We start from the raw sequence: 18,635 nt of genomic DNA, 5'->3' as shown, positions 1-18,635 counted from the left end.
AAAATTTGCTTGTTTCATTGGCAAAATTTGTTTCTTGTTTCTAGCTAATTTTCACTTATGAGTGTTATTCATACTTGTTACTTCTGAGGTGATCATGTCTTATTTTAAGTGTAATGAGATATTTTGACTAGAAATAAGACATTTTTGACTTGAAATAAGACAAATAATCTTGGTAAGAGTTTGCATTTTTGCAGTGTGTGCACTCCATCCAGAGGAAGCTAGATTCACCAACATTACATCTTTTGTCACTCTTGTTAAAATTACAGGATTTCCAGATTGCTAAGCCTCCCTGCCTCTATCCAGGGCTTCCCTCAGGTTTACCAAGGTTTTACTCTCTCCCTTCCCTCCTGACATTAAGCCGCAACAGCCTCCAACCTTCAGTCTGTTCACATCTGTAACAGCAACCCCGCGTAACAGGTGTGGTGCTGCTTGAAATCACATCCACAAAACCTGCACGCGGCACTGCTTCTCTCCCTTTTACAGTTTTTTTCAATTGTTTACGCACAATTTTGAAAACAGGGCTCCTTTTTTTCTAAATACCTCACACAACTAACCAAGCACCACACCCAATTTGCAGAACACCCCAGTTTGTTTGCAAAATGAAACAGAAAATATCAGAAAAAAACCATAAACAAACTGATAAAAATCTTATTTTGTTCCCACGTCACTAACACAGTCTTTCACTGATCGTACACTGTTTCCATCTATTACACACTACCGTAATAAATTCAAAACACATTTGTAAAAACCCTTCATTCAGAAATATTGTTTGTGAGCATGGTTATGGGATAATTTAGATGACAAAAATATATTGACAAACCCAATACATTCTTCATGATTACTTTGAGGTATACAGAGAAAGTACACAAGTACAACACTGATGCTGCAGACTGAAAATATTTCTTTCTTTCCATATACTCAGTTATAGTAACATGTCAATCAGCAAGGAAAATCAGAACAAAATAGTAGTTTTCTTCTCTGCAGACAAACAGGACGCTGAGGGAAGCTGGACTGAGAGTTCTGCCAAATCTCAGCAGAAATACAGCAGCGACAGTCATTCTTCCTCTTTGTTCAGGTGCTATCACTTCTTCAGGTTCCTCTCTACCTCTTCCTCTACCTCCTTCTTCTCCTCTTTGAGCTCCTCCTCTCATTCTCACTCTTCTTCTTCTAACTCCTTCCATTTTTGTTGAAGACAGGTGAACTCACCTGCTGGCTTTTAGACCTTCCCGAATGCTGTATTTTCAATTTAGCACATGTGTGTTTCCACACCAGGTCGATGTGCTTATCCAGTTTGTTCATTAGTGTGCTCACTGGCAAGCCAGGGCTTTGGAATGAGAAGGAAATAGCCTTACAATCCATATCTGTGTCTAAGGTGTGAAAATGTGTGTGGAATTTTGCAAATCACTGTGTGTAATGTTTTGCAAAAAATGTGAAGCTGAGTCTGTGCTTATTTTTGTGCAACTCTGCACAGGTGTTTTGCTTCTTGTGTGTAAAGATTTGTTAATTGTGTGAAATTTGTCATTTTAGTGTGTAAACAACCGTAAAAAACTGTAACATGTAAAATCCCCCGGTGGGATGTTCATCAGGCATTAACGGTGAACACCCATGGTTCACTTTTGTGCCCAGGTTTTCTTCTTTTCAGCAGAGCCCACAGGTGTTGTGGTGTTCTCCCTCCTCAGGTATGATGTTCTTAGGCAGTCACCATCCTGTCCCAGCCTCTCTGCAGCTTCAGAGTTCAGGCAGAGCACGGTGGCCTTCCTCTCTTCATGGCTTTAGCCCAGGCTGGGATAATGGCATGGAGGATCCTGTTGCAGGGTGAAATAAAAACACAACTAGAAGCCCCATCACAGATGCAGACCCCCACATGGAAAGGCCAGTAAGGAGTCCTATCTCTGTCCAAATTCCCTTAGAGAGAGCAAGATGAGAGTCTGACAGAGGGGTGGAGCAGGTTAGGTGCATATCACTTCTTTGACACGACAGGTCACATGGTTTTCACCACATGCCACTCTGTGCTGTTTCTTCCTGTCAAAGAAAGCTGTGAATATTGAGATAACTGCTTTGGTCAGGTAAACAAAATATGATTTGTTTGGAAATCTTGGGAAAAAAGCAGATATCTTTGCATAAATGGTATTCTGTAGCACTGCTGCTGTGTGTTATACTGAATAGTTTTACTTCTGAAATGGTGACTACTGATACTATGTGGTCTTTACTGGTTTATCAGTATGTATCAAAAATAAAAAGTTCCTGCAGCATTTCAGTGTTCTACACTTCTTGTACTAAGGGCATGCAACAAATCATTATGGCTCAAGTTCAATTTCCTCTGTGGTGCCTAACAGCCCTGCCACTACAGGAAGAATCGCCCTCAGCTCTCTACATTGAAACCACAGGCAACTATGACATTGTTTCCACAGAGCTAGAAGACTGCTGTTCAGTTGGTAATGCATTGTGTTGTAACAACACCCACACACCCACAGACACCTCCCAAAGGACAGTGTTGCAGGACGCCTGACATTTCTGTGACAGTTTAAAAAAAAAAAATGAATATAGAAATAGTTTAAGCATTTAAGGCAGGGGCATAACAGACATAGGGGATGGTTGAGTTGGGGGAGGAGGGGTCCAGTTACTAAATACTTCACCCAACTGTTATCCCAGTTGCATTTTCTTATTGTTATTTTTGGTTTACATGCTTGTGAAAACTTTGAAACCTGAGCGAATTCACTTGATTTCCCTCGAAAACATGGGGAAAGGGCGATGAGCAAGACTGAAAGAAATTCAGTTACAAAGAAAGAAGTTCCAAGCAAATGTCTAGACAGATAGATAGATCGATAGATAGATCAATAGATAGATAAACTGAAGCTTCATCTGCAATTTTTGCAGTGATCCCAGTAATATTGTTGTTAAAGTGTATTGCAGCAGCATAACATATGACATAGTTAAGCCACATTTAAGTAAAAAAAAAAAATAAAGTTATAAATGCAGTTGCATGAACAATACTTTCTACTCATATCTTCTATCATATCTGACCAGTCAGCGGTTTGTGGTGTTTCCATGATTCACTCTGAAAGAGCAACGGCCACTGGGGAAACTCCAACGTTTGGTCTAACTTCACTGCTCAGTCAGTGAGTCAGTGACTCACTCAGTGAAGGTGGAGAAGAAAAGGAGGAACAAGAAAAATATATTAGAAATCAGCCCCAAAAATTTAAAATATGAAGAAATAAAGTGAATTTTTGAAGTTGAATTCAATGGTAATTCCCTTGTACTGTAATTTTACTTTCTTTTTTTTTTTTTTTTGTTGTTGTTGTTGTTGTTGTTTTTGATTGCTTGAACTCATTTTGCAAATGCTTTGCTCACTGTGCCAAAACTCTAAACACACCTGGAAATAAACCATTCACATTTATGGCAAACTGAAACTCAGTCATCAAAACTTCAAAATCCTTTGTCAAAATGTAACTCTGATGACAAAAGGATACACATTTCCATCATATGAACACACTTTCACATCAGCAGCAACACAATAACATACTGAACTCAAAACACTGCATTTTTTTTTTTTTACTGCTTTTCATTTATTTCTTCAAAAAGAATTCAGCAAAGCTCAAAATAGAAATCAAGCACCTTTTTCACAGTAACAACTGTTTGCAAAATAACCAAAAAATAAAAATTGAGTATAGAGTATACTATACTTTACAGTACAGTACAGTTTTTTTTTTCAATCACTTTTTCCAGTATAATGAAACTGGGATCCACTTTGTCGTCATCTTCACCTCCAAACCACAGCAGAAGTTTTCTTTTGCAAATGTGTTCATATCTTTTCATTGGATTCACACATTTTTCACACTCTTTTGCACTTCCATCACTGTGAAATCACTAGTGCACCTGTATCACTCACTACCCTTTCCACAAATCACCATTCACCAGTCATCAGTATGCACCTACAAAAAAGGGGCCTATAAATTGTATTCTGTATTTTTTTTTTCAACTCCTTTGAGTTTTTCTGTGTAATACTGTATGTGAATTACAGTATTTCAGTTTTTGCCATCAATACAGTAAAATTTCACCTCAAAGTCTTCTGAGTTTGGATCCAGTTCTTTACTGTAAGTCCACATTTGAATGTGTAGCTCACAGGAGAACCTTGCTCAAACTGATAGCTGTATTTTGTATTCTGCTGTCAGCTGTGTTACAGTACAGTAGAGCTGACTGAAGGAATCTACTCATTTGGGCAGAAGTTGAGTTGTTTGAGGGAAATATTGGCTTTTGCTACTTGCTTTACAATATGTAGCCATGGAAATCGTCAAAAAAATATGATTGCAATACACGCAGGAGAAAGTAAGGTTGAACCTGCTCAGACTGAAAAGGCTGTGTTGCATTTTGGTGTTGAGTATGAAGTGAGTGAGTGGCTGGATTAGTTGTATTGGGCGCTGACAAAATGTGCTTTTGCTGCAAAAAGTACAAAAAACAGAAATCTTGTGCATTTACTTGCACAGTACAAAAACAAACAGAAATCTTGTGCATTTAGCACTTGTATACAGTAAGCCTACGTAAAAATAAAGTACAAAAATATACAAATGAGAAGTGCATTACTCAGCCAGAGCATCATTTCTCCGTACTGGGTCGACCTCCTCAACCACCGCGACCACCTCACTCACAAACTCCTCCTCTCAGACTTCTATCCATTGTAGTGCCTCACAAAGCAGTGCTCTCTGAACTGGCTTATATATAATACTCACAAAAAGTTAGGGATATTTGGCTTTTGGGTGAAATTTCATGATGAACCTAAAATGCATTATAACCTTTACAGGTGAACTTAATGTGACCTTCTGTAAACTTTTGAATGCACATCTCCAACTGTTCAGTGTTTCAGTACTTTTTGCACAAGTTGCTGTTCTCTAACAAGGAATTTAACAGCAAAATTCACATCAGGTGTTTGATCCATGAATCAACCAATAAATTTCCTGGTTCAATTAGAATTGGCATTTATGACCATGTGCTTGTCCATGGTATGAGCATGAAGGAGGCCGGACAAAGGGTACAACCAAACATCAGTAGATTCACTGTGTCCACCATAATCTGAAGATTTAGAGAAGAGAACAGGTAATTACCTGTTTTGACATAGTATGTAAATGTTGACAGCAATTACTGTATGACTATACTATATACTGTACCACAGTGTACTGTAAGTAAATATATGTTTCAGTACATCACTGTGCCAATGTACTGTAGTATTGTAATGGAGGGTTAGGCTAACTGTTTGTAGGCCTAGTATTCCATGTATATTTTTGTACTTTATTTTTACGTAGGCTTACTGTATACAAGTGCTAAATGCACAAGATTTCTCTGTTTTGTACTTTTTTTTTTTTTTTTTTTTACTATATACAAGTGCTAAATGCACAGGTTTTTTATTTTGCAACATGCATTTAGCCTACAGTGAACAATAAACTAGTAGTGTTTTTAATTTTGATTGACTCGGGGCACATTTTAATGGTCGTCCTCATCATGCTGTTCACATCTTGACATCATGAGACCAAGACGACACATCAGTACAGAACTGCCCTACACTTTGTGAATGGTACAGTGACAAGCCCATACTGCCTGAATAACATCATTAATCCAGTCATTGTGCCCCTGCATGAACAACACAGGCCTAATTTCATCTTCATGGACGACAATGCTCCAGCTCATCGAGGTCGCATCATTAGGGAATGGCTGCTGGAGACTGGGGTACCTCAGATGGAGTGGCCTGCACTTTCTCAGACCTGAATCCCATAGAAAACCTATGGGATCAGCTGAGTCGCCGTGTAGAGGCTCGGAGCTCTGTACCCCAGAACCTCAATGTCCTGAGGGCCGCCCTTCAAGAAGAGTGGGATGCCATGCCTCAGCAGACAATAAGTCGACTTGTGAACAGCATGAGACGTCGTTGTCAAGCTGTAATTGATGCTCAAGGGCACATGACAAGTTATTGAAACACTGACATTTTTTGTTGCGGTATACCCACCACTGTTGTTGGCTTTTGTTTCAAGAAATTGTTTGAGATGAGGAAATCACCAGTGTATGCTTCTACTTACAGTTTTTTTCGATTGCTTACACACTAAGAACATACACTTAAACCAATGTGACAAAACTTGAACTCATTGGAACTAAACCTTAAACACAGCGTGGCCATACCTTAGACACATGTGCTGCTTTAAACTGTGTTTGCAATTCTACAACACACTTCCTCCTTAACACTAGACACTATTTCATACAGAAGACACCTCGCTCAAAAATGAGAGCATGTGGTTACAATTGGGAAAACACTTATGTTCAAAATACAAAACACATCGGGTAATTAGAAAACCCGAGACACACACATGAAAGCACTTACTTAGAAAACTGAACACCAATCAGTCAGGGCCTAAGCACTACAAACAGGCCCCATGTCAGCCATGTTGAGTACTTTGCGTGGAGGTGGTGAGAGAAAGAGGCACAGGAAGACATCGTATGCGATGTGGATGAGATTTTGTAGCTGTACGTAGTTTGATTTTGTTATATTGTTTTATTTTTGCTTTACATCCTATGCATGTATGTTTATTTATGTTTGTCAAAAGGCTCTTACCATGACAAAACCTTTCAAACATGCAGCAAAAGCACATTTTGTCAGCGCCCAATACAACTAATCCAGCCACTCACTCACTTCATGTTCAACACCAAAATGCAACATACCCTTTCCAGTCTGAGCAGGTTCAACCTCACTTTTTCTTGTGTGTATTGCAGTCATATTTTTTTGACAATTTGCATAGTTACATATTGTAAAGCAAGTAGCAAAAGCCAATATTTCCCTCAAACAACTCAACTTCTGCCCAAATGAGTAGATTCCTTCAGTCAGCTCTACTGTACTGTAACACAGCTGACAGCAGAATACAAAATACAGCTATCAGTTTGAACAAGGTTCTCCTGTGAGCTACACATTCAAATGTGAACTTACAGTAAAGAACTGCATCCAAACTCAGAAAGACTTTGAAGTGAAATTCTTACTGTATTTATGGCAAAAACTGAAATACTGTAATTCACATACAGTATTACACAGAAAAACTCAAAGGAGTTGAAAAAAATACAGAATACAATTTATAGGCCCCTTTTTTGTAGGTGCATACTGATTGATTGGTGAATGGTGATTTGTGGAAAGGGTAGTGATGGGTAGTGATAGGCAGGTGCACTAGTGATTTCACAGTGATGCAGGTGCAAAAGAGTGTGAAAAATGTGTGAATCCAATGAAAAGGTATGAACACATTTGCAAAAGAAAACGTCTGCTGTGGTTTGGAGGTGAAGATGATGGCAAAGTGGATCCCAGTTTCATTATACTGGAAAAAGTGATTGAAAAAAACTGTACTGTAAAGTACAGTATACTCTATACTGTATTCAGTTTTGAGTTTACACCTTTCTTATTTATTTTTATTTTTTGGTTATTTTGCAAACAGTTGTTACTGTGAAAAATGTCCTTAATTTCTATTTTGAGCTTTGCAGAATTCTTTTTGAAGAAATAAATGAAAAGCAGTAAAAACTGCAGTGTTTTGTGTTAAGTATATTGTTGTGTTGCTTGCTGCTGTGAAAGTGTGTTCATATTATAGAAATGTGTATCCTTTTGTTATCAGAGTTGCATTTTGACAAAGGATTTTTAAGTTTTGATGACTGAGTTTCAGTTTGCCATAAATGTGTATGGTTTATTTCCAGGTGTTGTGTCTTATTTGCGTTGTGTTTAGAGTTTTGGCACAGTGAGCAAAGCATTTGTAAAATGAGTTCAAGCAATCAAAAAAAACTGTAAATGCCCTACTTTCATGATATAATATCACTGTAGCGTGAACTTTTTATATTTTCCATAAATTTCACCCAAAAGCCAAATATCCCTAACTTTTTGTGAGTAGTGTATGTTCCCTCACATCATTAGCCACAAGTGTGATCAATTTTGAGTTGTTGTGTTCAACCAGTGACACCAGTGCTTTACTTGTGTTTGACTTTTGCCACCAGTGCTCACCATTATGCAGCACAGGTGCATCACAATGAAAATGTGTTGGTAAGTTGTGTCTCAACAGGTGAAAAGTGCTTATGGTTTTGCCAAAAGAGTCACTGATTCAATCAGTGGGTTCAGGCAATGGAGCATTTGGTTCAGACAACAGGGTTTAGTGTTTTAGCAATTGAGGAAAAACTGTATTTTGGGCACAGAGCCTCTCATTAGGCCTATGGATTTACTGTTTTGAAACCATGGTTTCTGAAATGACAAACATAAATAAACATACATACATAATATGTAAAGCAAAAATAAAACAATTTAACAAAATCAAACTACACACGGCCACAAAATCTCATGTCTTGCCACAATGTCTTCCTGTGCCTCTTTCTCTCACCACCTCCACACAAAGTACTCAACATGGCTGACCTGGGGCCTGTTTGTAGTGCTTAGGCCCTGACTGGTTGGTGTTCAGTTTTCTAAGTAAGTGCTTTCATGTGTGTGTCTCTGGTTTTCTAATTACCCGATGTGTTTTGTATTTTGAACATAACCACATGCTTTCATTTTTGAGCGAGGTGTCTTCTGTATGAAATAGTGTCTGGTGTTCAGGAGGAAGTGTGTTGCAGAATTGCAAACACAGTTCAAAGCAGCACATGTGTCTAAGGTATGGCCACGCTGTGTTTAAGGTTTAGTTCCAATGAGTTCAAGTTTTGTCACATTGGTTTAAGCGTATGTTGTTAGTGTGTAAGCAATACAAAAAAAACTGTAAATATGTAAGTATATTAATATAGTTTACTGGGAATTCATTCATTCATTCATCTTCTAAACCGCTTATCCTCACTAGGGTCGCGGGGGGGTGCTGGAGCCTATCCCAGCGCACATAGGGCGAAGGCAGTGAAACACCCTGGACAGATCGCCAGTCCATCGCAGGGCAGACAGACAAACACTGACATTCACTCACTCAGTCATACCTAGGGGCAATTTAGCTTCTCCAATTCACCTAACCTGCATGTCTTTGGACGGTGGGAGGAAGCCGGAGTGCCCGGAGGAAACCCACGCAGACACGGGGAGAACATGCAAACTCCACACAGAAAGGACCTTGGGTGGGAATCGAACCCAGGACCTTCTCACTGTGAGGCGACAGTGCTAACCACTGCACCACCGTGCCGCCCTACTGGGAATTTATTTAGGGAATTTTATTTTGTTTATTGATGTCTGGTTGGTTGGTTGGTTATTTTCCAGTCTTATTGTTTTAAAGCCTTTTTGTAATTTGTGTGGTATTTCATTGGTAGTTTTCTTGCTATTTACTTTCAGTTTTGGGGACAGAGTCAGACAGAGTGGTGTCTTCATGATCAAAGTGACAAGTGGCAAAGTATAGTCGTGGAAGAGCAAGATCACACAGACACACTGCTGCCTGTTGTATCCCTGTGCGTGTGTGTGTGTGTGTGTGTGTGTGTGTGTGTGTTGGTTGTGTGGGTGCAGGGGGTCGCTCCCATTGGGCCACCCTGCCTGTTAAAAAAAGAGAAATCACCAACTGTATGTTATTATTATAGTGGGCCTGGTAAGTTTTATTTAATTAGTAGAAAGTTATGTCATTAATATATGTTTCTGCTGAGTTGTCAAGTCAGTACCAAGTACTATGAGGGAAAAAGTTCCATAAGAGTGTTTTCCATCACTGATTCTTGGGAATTTGGATAAAAAAGATTTTAATTTTGAAAAAAAAAAAAAAAGTGAGTTAAATTACAAAATCTGAAGGTATATCATTATAGGCCAAGGTCTTGGCTGTTCAGCAATGTACCGGTGCAACCTCCTCATTTTGTATTTTTTTCATAAAATAGGCTACTTTGTTTTTGTCAACACCGTCACTGTAATGTTTTTTTTTTAATTTGAAAAACATATTTTTGTATTAAAAGAGACTATTACTTTAATAACTCAACAGCACCAAAGAAACATATTGTAAGCATATTCATTTAAAACCAATATAACTGCCTCTGACGGTGGTGACACTAATCTGACGGTGGTGACAGTCGCCTCATTAAAACATACATTTCCAAAATTTATACCACTCAAGTCAATGGCTTCTTGCTTAACAACTTTATTTAACTATTTGGTACATTTATCCTCTGTAATATTTGTTGTGTTCTTGATTTACAAGCGGCAAGATGACATTTCATCTTTAGTTTGAAATGATTTCCTCATACTGCAGCGGGGTCAGTCACTTTACAACAAGCGTGGAAATGATCCTACAAAATCTCAAAAACAGACAAGAAACTGCAAGAAACTCTCTTAACTGCAGAGACACCGATGCTTTGACCAAATGACAAAGTTCATACCTAGACAAGAACAACAACAACAACTTAACAACTTTGTGGGGTCATCTTTACCATGGATCATAGTTGATCACATCTCCACACATGAAAGGACATTTGTGAAGTGTGAAGGAATTTTCTCTGTAGCTGTAAGTCACATTTAGGCCTTTTGAGCTGCACTGATACGACGTACTGTCTCCATGGCACCAAGGCCAGAAGTCTGAGGCATGCCAGATGTAGGAAGATACCTCCTTCAAATAAGGCATGCCGGTGAGCAACCCTCTGAATCAGTGTGATGCTACAGTGTTCACACTTGTAGCACTCATACTCTCTTCTCCTCAGCTGAGCATCAATCACAGTCTCCTGAGATCTCCTTCACTCTGAGCTGACCAGAACCTCTCTCTTTTCCATCACAACAAGCATCAGACAGAAGAAGATGGAGCAAAGACTGGACTTACATTGAGAGACTGAGATACATTTTCATTATCAAGACATCAGTGCTTCGAAAATGGGTTGCTCATTCATTCATTCTCACTTTCACTCCCTCAATTCTCAATTCACAAACTGAAAGTTACGTTCATTCACCCTGCCTTAGTCTTGTTGACTTGTCTCTGTGTGTGAATTAAAGTGAATTAACTGCTCAGTCATGTGGTAACCCAGCTAACATTACCCAGCAAACAATTTCATGAAAAGTGGTCTTCATCCCATAATTCTACAATGTAAAATGGCCAAGTTAGGAAAAATTCAGTTGTTTGCGGTGTGACCACAGTGCAGTCACACTGCCATCTATTGACCGCAGAAATTTAGGTCACTGTAATCAAAAAATACTGCAAAGTGTTTCAGTTTCAGATAGTCATATCATGATTTGTTTAATCATATAGTAATCATGTAGTGAGTTTAGTTTTTCTACACGTCAGATGTTGGAACCAAAGCTGGCATAGTGCTGGCATGTGCTCTTTGGTAGTGGGTCTCAACCTGAGGTACATGGACCCCCAGGTGTCCTTGAAAGGGTTCCAGGGTGTCCCCAGAAAAAAAAGGGGAATATTTTAATTTCACCATTATTTCATTGGATAGAAGTTAGTACAAAGACTGTAATAATATTCACAGGTTTCACACTTTTCACTGTTAATCCACCAGTGTACAGTACTGACAATTATGGTATAACTTAATGACCAGATTTGGATCCCTGACACTGAATCTGCAGACATTTGCCCTATATTATATCTGAAACAGCAGTCACATAGACATTTATTTAGATGGAAATGTCACAGATTACCCCTTTAACAAACAAGAAAAACAGTAGTAATTATTTACACATTTTACAACTGGTAGTTTTTGACAGGTTCAGGGAAAGAAGCAATTAATATTGGTTTTTCCATTGTAAAGAAATAAGAGAATGAATAATTTGCTTTAGTTACGTGAGAGCATTTATTGCATGACACCCATAAAACTCCAATTTAACATTATTTTTATTTGTGCATATGTAGACACACATAATATACATCTATTACAGCTTTCCAATAAATGAACTGAAATGGTATGTGAAATAAATGAACACAGCCTTTGTATTGACTGTGCACACATGCTGGTTTGAAACTATGAAAACAACAAGGACCGAAGCAGCGCTTTGTCCACAGTGGCTAGTTTAAATGGATGCAATATTTCCTATCATCCACCAGATGTCACTGTGGTCTTCATTTTCAAAGCCCCAAGGCTAGATTCATTTTCAGCATACACTGGAGGAAAGTCCCTTAGAGTCAAAACTCTGCAAGGACAAGATTGTTTATTCATAACTACTAAATGCATCAACCTGGGACATTTTAAAGAGAGAATGTCCACAGATGTAAAGTGAGATTGTGTGAGTGTCTGCATGCTGGGTTGAGCAAAGCTTATCCAGTGGACACCTGATGTCACACATGTTTTATCCATCCCAAAGCACCTCAACATGGCTCCACAGTATAGTTACCTCACTACCAGCAATACAATCTGAGCATGTCAGCGATCACAACAAACAACATCTACTAGTCATGTTCCCTCAATCCCAAAACTATATTGATCAAAATACAAATACTGGGTTTGACTCAAACACTATTACAACCTGGAGTTTTTGACAGTGCTGTTTAGATGTTGTCATAGTAGATCTGTAGCTATCTGATTCAGCCTAGTAGAGGAGTCAGAGTTTGTTTCAGTTTGTTTCCTGTCAGTCTAAGGGGGAAGCCTTACTACAAAATTATTATTGTTGTTGTCGTGTTAGTTTCAACTAAGTATTGTCTGTAAGAAGTGTTGGATTTGTCATAGTCTTCACTCCATGTTGTAATTAAGGGGTTAAACCCAGCCTGCCCCTTTCAAAACACTCCTCTTACTGGAACTGAAGGAAAGCCTGATCACCCCTCCTTCCCCTGCCTGCTCTCAAATACACTGTGAGGAGTGAGCCATTCACTGCAGATCAGAAAACGTACAGGGAGGAAACAAAACAGAGGTTTGCTTTGGATTGGAGCTCAACTTTTTTCTGCCGAGGGAAAGGGAAACTCTCAGGTGTTCACTGTCACTGAGAGCTGAAATGGCCGAGCAAGGAACACAGCTGGACTCGGCCAAATTCTGCTGTTCGATCTGTCTGGATCTACTGAGGGATCCAGTGACTCTTGCCTGTGGTCACAGCTACTGCATGAGCTGTATTAAAAGTTGCTGGGATGAAGAAGACGAGAAGAAAATCTACAGCTGCCCCCAGTGCAGACAAACCTTCACACCGAGGCCTGTCCTGGGGAAAAACACCATGTTAGCAGAGTTAGTGGAGGAGCTGAAGAAGACGGGACTCCAAGCTGCTCCTCCTGATCACTGCTATGCTGAACCTGGAGACGTGGCCTGTAATGTCTGCACTGGGAGAAAACTGAAAGCCCTCAAGTCTTGTCTGGTGTGTGTGGTTTCTTACTGCCAGCAGCACCTCCAGCCGCACTACGATGTAGCCCAGTTTAAGAAGCACCAGCTGGTGGAACCCACTGTAAAGCTCGAGGAGAACCTCTGCTCGCAACATGATGAGGCGATGAAGATGTTCTGCCGCACCGATCAGCAGTGCATCTGTTTTCTCTGCTCCATGGAGGAACATAAAGGCCACAACACAGTCTCAGCTGCAGCAGAAAGCAGTGAGAGGCGCAAAAAGCTTGAGGCGAGCCGGCGAAAAATCCAGCAGAGAATTCAGGACATTGAGAAAGATGTGAAGGTACTTCAGCAGGAGGTGGAGGCCATGAATCGCTCTGCTGATGAAGCAGTGGAGGACAGCGAGAAGATCTTCACTGAGCTGCTCCAATGGGTTGAGAAAAGAAGGTCTGGTGCAAAGCAGCAGATCAGATCACAGCAGGAGGCCGAAGCGAGACAGGCCGAAGAAGTCCAGGAGAAGCTGAATCAGGAGATTGATGAGCTGAGGGGGAAAGACGCTGAGCTGGAGCAGCTCTCACACATTGAAGATCACACCCACTTTCTACACAGTTGCCCCTCACTGTCACGTCTCAGTGGATCTACATACTTTCCCAGCACCAATATCCATCCTCTGCACTACTTTCAGAATGTGACCACAGCTTTGTCAGAGGTGAAAAATAAACTGCAGAGCGTTCTTACGGAGGAATGGTCTAAGACCTCACTGACAGTGACTGAGCTGGACGTTTTGCTGCCACAGCCAGAACCCAAAACCAGAGCTGACTTCTTACGTTATTTCCGTCAAATCACACTGGATCCAAACACAGCACACAGAGAGCTGGCATTATCTGAGGGGAACAGAAAAGTAACAAGAACGGATAAAGACCAGAGGTATTCTGATCACCCAGACAGATTCACTGGTTGTGATTTTCAGGTCCTGAGTAAAGAAAGTCTTACCAGGCGTTGTTACTTTGAGGTGAAGTACACGCAGGGGTGGCAACTTAGAATAGTAGTCTCATATAGGGATAGGAAAGGGAGTCAAAGTCAATTTGGATATACTGGCAGGTACTGGGAATTAGCGTGCCCTGAGGTTTCTCCCAGAATCGGAGTGTACCTGGATCACAGAGCAGGTTTTCTGTCCTTCTACAGAGTCTCTGAAACCATGACTCTCCTCCACAGAGTCCAGACCACATTCACTGAGCCGCTCTACGTTGGATTTTATGTGTATAAGTACGGATGCACTATTGAGTTGTGTGAGCTCGGTTAGACAGCAGTCATGGAAGCAGCAAAGTGTGAGATTACGTTTTTCAGGTCTTTTATAAAAAAAAAAAAATAAAAATAAAGTCTTTTTTAATTATTGTTAATTTGTGTCCGTTTATGTGGCTCATCGTTTTCCTGCACTGCACTTCCAGAGATCAGCTGTCAATCAAACAGTGTGGGGGCGGGAATGTAATCATAAAGATCATTTTTGCCTGAACTTGATGAGATCTGTTTGGGAATGGGGTGGGGATTTTTTTTTTTTTTTTTTTTTTTTAATTTTAAGAGCTTGCATAATATATGATTTCTATAACCACTGATTTCAATGTATTTTTATGATTGTTTTTAATACCACTACGTCTTATTATTACTATTTTTGATCGTAATAAACATTTTAATATTAATATTCATTGATATTAAAACATTTAATATTTATCCCTGGGGGTCCCAGCCTTTGTTTTTTCTTAATTTTAGAGGGGCCACACAGTCAGAGCTGGATGAGCTGAAGAGGGGGACTAGCTTCTCACTGTCAGTGCAAGAGGGCAGGGCATGTGTAGGACGACGTTAGTTAGAAAGCATGAATGTGTTGGAGAAAGGTGTGGCTGTGGCTGAGTTTCTAGATCAGGCAAAGTAGTGGGGACGAGGGGGGTAGGAGGGGGACAGGACAAAGTGGCTCCAAAAACAACTATGAGATGATCTGAGAGGCCAGTATCAACAATATCGAGGTTGGAGACAGAGAAACCAGATGAAACACAACATCTAATATGTGGCTCCTCAGATGTGTTGGACCCGACACTGACTGAGTAAAATTAAGAGTCCAAAAGGCATAGATGTGGACATTCAAATCCCCTACAACCAACAGTTAATCTCAATGCACACATTTTCATCAACATGTCCCAATCTGATCCAAAGAATCTGGCCCCGAGCTCAGGAGGGTAATTGCTTGTGAATCGTGTGAATCACCGGATACCTGGGGGATACAATAATTTGCCATGAGTCCTGCCAAACTTCAGGTGAGTAATCCATCCATTTTGCTGTGGTGAGACTGGGCATTTTATAAAATGTTAGGGGGCAGGTGAATGCATGACAGAGTGCTGCTTCACTCTTTCATGAACTACACCCATTTTTTGTGAATCCTGTGAGTCATGAGATTCCTGAGGGATACAACATTTTGCCATGAGTCTTGCCAACCTTCAGGTAAGTAATAAATGCATTTTGTTGAGGCTAGACTGGGCGTTTTCTAAAATGCCTGGAGGCAGGGGAATGTGTGGCAGAGACTGCCACCTCATTCTTTCCCAAATTCCACCGGTTTCCCCGTTTTCTTGGTTTTCGGTGAAACTCACCACAAAAGGTCATTTGATCAATATGAGGATCAAAAACAAAGTTGGGACAGCTGAGATCCTTGGGTGGGGGGCTGACCTTTGGAGGATTGTTCCATTGTATGAGGAGCTCTCTGCTGCACTGGATGGCTGGAGAAACCCTGTGGCACGGTGGAATGCCATCCACACTAAAACACAACTGTCTGTTCCATATGAGTTAAAACCATGCCACATGTGATCACTGCAGACAGCAGAAAAAAAACAAAAACAATAAGAAGCATCTAACAAGCATACAGGTGCAGCTATCATTTCAAAAGTGAGATGGATATAATAATTATTAGTAGTAGTTGTATTTTATTCATTTATTTTTCTTGTTGATAGAATTTAATCAACAGATTTGTGTCAATTTTATTGTGTATAAAAAAAATTTTAAAATTCCTATCTTTCCTTTGTTCATTCATTATTTTTTCTTTTTCTTTCATTTTAAAATTCTCATAATGTTGTTATGTTGTGGTAATTTTCTTGTAATTTAACTTTTAATATACTTATAGAATAATAATTATTACTATTTGAATTTTTTGAAAATCTTCTGGTAGTTTTTTTTTTTTTTTTTTTACTTTCTACTGCTTTCATGCCAATCTCTGGTTATTTGCTATTTTTGGTTATTTCTTGTTATTTGTTATTTGTTACTTCTTGCTAGTTTGCTAATCACCCGTGTTTTTGAAAGAAGCCAAGTGACTTTGCTCTGGTTTAAAAGGTTAAATGCTTGTGAAAGGCATCGCCAGATAAAAAGGAAAAAAAAGGCCCAATAAGGATGAGGCAGGTCAGACAACTCGAGACAGTGGGCGACTGGATGATGGTCACCTGGAGATCTGGAGCAAGGCTCTATAGGAGCTGAACTGTCTTACAGGAGCTGGTTGAGCTTCCCAAGTCCTGCTGCTCTGACTGAGCAAACTGACTGGAAACATTTTATAAGCTGAAATATTGTACAACATCACCCTCTAGTGAAGGCTGTAGTCCATCTGGTACTGCTATTAGTGAAAGGTGCTGGAGTGAAATCAGGAATAATCTGATGCAGCACCTTAAGTTTTTAGTTTTAGGGATTCTCTAACCTTTTCAGTTGAATGTATTTGAATTTATAATTAATAGGAATGTCGGCTTATTGCATCACATCATGCATTATTGCATCATCACATCCCATTGATGGCCCTGAGGAAAATGTTTTATTTCTCAACTCAGAAAAAAGAAAAGAAACACTTGGGGGGCCACAGTGACAAAATCCACTCTTGATCTGAAACATTGTCATTCCAAGTCAGTCTTGCAGTTTAGTAAGGTACATGGTGGCTGAAAGGCTTTAGGTTTAGGTGATGATGTATAGTAGAGGCGCAGAGTACTTTTTGTCCAGACCGTGCCACTGTCCTCTCAAACCCCATCCATTGACATTTCTCAACTCAACTCTCATCAAACCAGAGGCTGATGAGATGGTCCTTGCTGCTGCAGGCATATTGCTTGGCCATCCATCACATTAAGGGGACATGTAATCTACTTGCTGATGTCTACGCTCTAACGTTACCCTACTGTTCTGTTCTGCTCTCTTTTCAGTGTGTTTCTCTAGGTACTGGGGGTGTTGGGACTGGACAAGTAGCGGTGGGCCAGGACAGAAGGGTTCAACTCTGTTCAGTTCACCTGCGTCTCATTTTTGTCCTTTGTCTTCTTTCTGATAAGCTGCAATGATGACTGATCACACCATTTGATAAAACACATACGTCCCTCACTTAAGGCTTTAAGGTTTTTGAAATTAGATGCTGCAAACATATAGTGAGTATAGCTCATTTGCATTAAAATATGTATTGCCATGTGACCATTAAATCCCCCAAACATGGTCACACTGATCTTCTCAGACAGTGACCAGGCTGACAGCAGTAATCTAACATTGTCCCATGTCCCCTCCTGTCAGTCTGTTTGTGCGTGGCATGGGTGTGTCTGATTCCTATAGGACTCATTATGGCTCATGGAGTACTGTCTGACTTCATGATTCTCTTCTTTAAAGTTACATTTGTTTGCATTAATGTGTGGGGGAGGAGAGATCCAAACTGTCAGTCAGATGCTTGGATTATCAGCGGTCATCTCAGGAGGCTGGGTGGTGTTGAAGGCGTGCAGGGGGGCAGTATACGGTGACGGGACAGGCAGGTGCTTTTGTCAACCACACGGGGGCAGTGTAACATCACACAGAATGCCATTCTCATCTTGGGAAATCACACTGAGATTGATGAGTGATGCAATAAGAGAGCAAGGAAACACCGTATTACACACAATGTGACTGCTGTACTGGCAGTCGTAGTCGGGGAAGTCATGGCAGTAGAATATTATTTATTGGATTACTCAGACACATAATTGAATCGGCAAAGGAAGTCAACTTTTGATATTAGTAAAATAATGAACCCTTCTTATTTTCTGGATTTTGGCAAAACAATCCAGATGTACTTAGCAGTGATCACATTTATAAGATTTAGTAACCCAGAGCATATTAGTGATTAGACTTTGGAAAAGACAATCAACAGTCTGTACCAGATAAATTACCTTTGCTCCAGTATTTATATGGTGTTTGCATTTTCCAGCATTATCTGAATGTCCCATAGACTCTAAACTAACTGTGTATAAGGGTATGAGAAAAGGCCTGAGATTTTATACACAGACACTGGAAGGAGAGTCCAATGCAGAAATATAGTCTGGATTGTTTTCTTGGAGCGACCTTGTCCAATATTTATTTTCTGTCTTTTCATGCCATGTAACATGAAATTTTGGGCAAAATTGCCCTTTTCAGACCTACCCAGGCTGAGACAGGATGTTGGACTCACC

At 40.0% G+C, this 18,635-nt stretch overlaps 1 pseudogene; it reads left to right on the top strand.

Moving 5' to 3' along the window:
• The first annotated feature begins 12,836 nt into the window (after positions 1–12,836).
• On the top strand, positions 12,837–13,932 carry LOC115376562 (E3 ubiquitin/ISG15 ligase TRIM25-like; annotated as a pseudogene).
• The last annotated feature ends 4,703 nt before the right edge of the window (positions 13,933–18,635 follow it).

Source organism: Myripristis murdjan, chromosome 18 (genome assembly GCF_902150065.1).
Source record: "Myripristis murdjan chromosome 18, fMyrMur1.1, whole genome shotgun sequence".
Classification (NCBI taxonomy): Eukaryota; Metazoa; Chordata; class Actinopteri; order Holocentriformes; family Holocentridae; genus Myripristis; species Myripristis murdjan.
The sequence above is the reverse complement of the archived record's forward strand: the minus strand, read 5'-3'. Positions and strand labels throughout refer to the sequence as shown.